The following is a 608-nucleotide window of genomic DNA, read 5'->3' as shown; positions in this document are numbered from 1 at the left end:
TATATATATATTCCCTGTCATCATTGCATCATGTCATTGTCATATCATTGTAACAACACTGCTCATATTGGGTTGTGGAGGTTGTGGTTACATGCACACTGATAATGAAGTGCAGATTTCGAGGAAAATGGGGAAGCTCTTTAATTCTTCTTTATCTTCATTGTTTAACCATAACCTCTCTTTTAACTTTTAACCTCTCTTAAAAATAAAGGTTCTTTGCATTTATGGTTTCATAAAGAACCTTTCTATCGCACAAAATGTTCTTTATTGTGGAAAAAGTTTCTTTAGATTATTAAAATGTTCTTCACACTAAGAAAAGGTTCTTTGGGAAACCCAAAATTGTTCTTCCATGGCATTGCTTTTTTTAACAGTTACTCATGACTCATGCAGACTTACAAATAGTTTATGATGGTAATTTAGTGGTTATATAGCATTTGCGATTTTTGTTTTGTATATGTCAGAAATGTTTGATTTTGAAATATTACATTTTGAAGGAATATACATTGTTAACAGGTTTATCTTAAAGGCGTAATGTCTTTGAGATCTAAAAATGGTTAAAGCTGCCATTTTCAAAAAAAAAAAAAAAAAAAAAAGTTTCAAAAACTGCT

At 29.9% G+C, this 608-nt stretch overlaps 1 protein-coding gene across 1 annotated transcript in view; it reads left to right on the top strand.

Annotated features, from left to right (window-relative positions):
• Positions 1-608, top strand: part of nme7 (NME/NM23 family member 7) — a 42,029-nt gene that overhangs the window by 18,438 nt on the left and 22,983 nt on the right. The window lies entirely within an intron of this gene.

This window comes from Sinocyclocheilus anshuiensis, unplaced genomic scaffold (genome assembly GCF_001515605.1).
Source record: "Sinocyclocheilus anshuiensis isolate Anshui unplaced genomic scaffold, SAMN03320099.WGS_v1.1 scaffold311, whole genome shotgun sequence".
In the NCBI taxonomy this organism is placed as follows: domain Eukaryota; kingdom Metazoa; phylum Chordata; class Actinopteri; order Cypriniformes; family Cyprinidae; genus Sinocyclocheilus; species Sinocyclocheilus anshuiensis.
The sequence above is the reverse complement of the archived record's forward strand: the minus strand, read 5'-3'. Positions and strand labels throughout refer to the sequence as shown.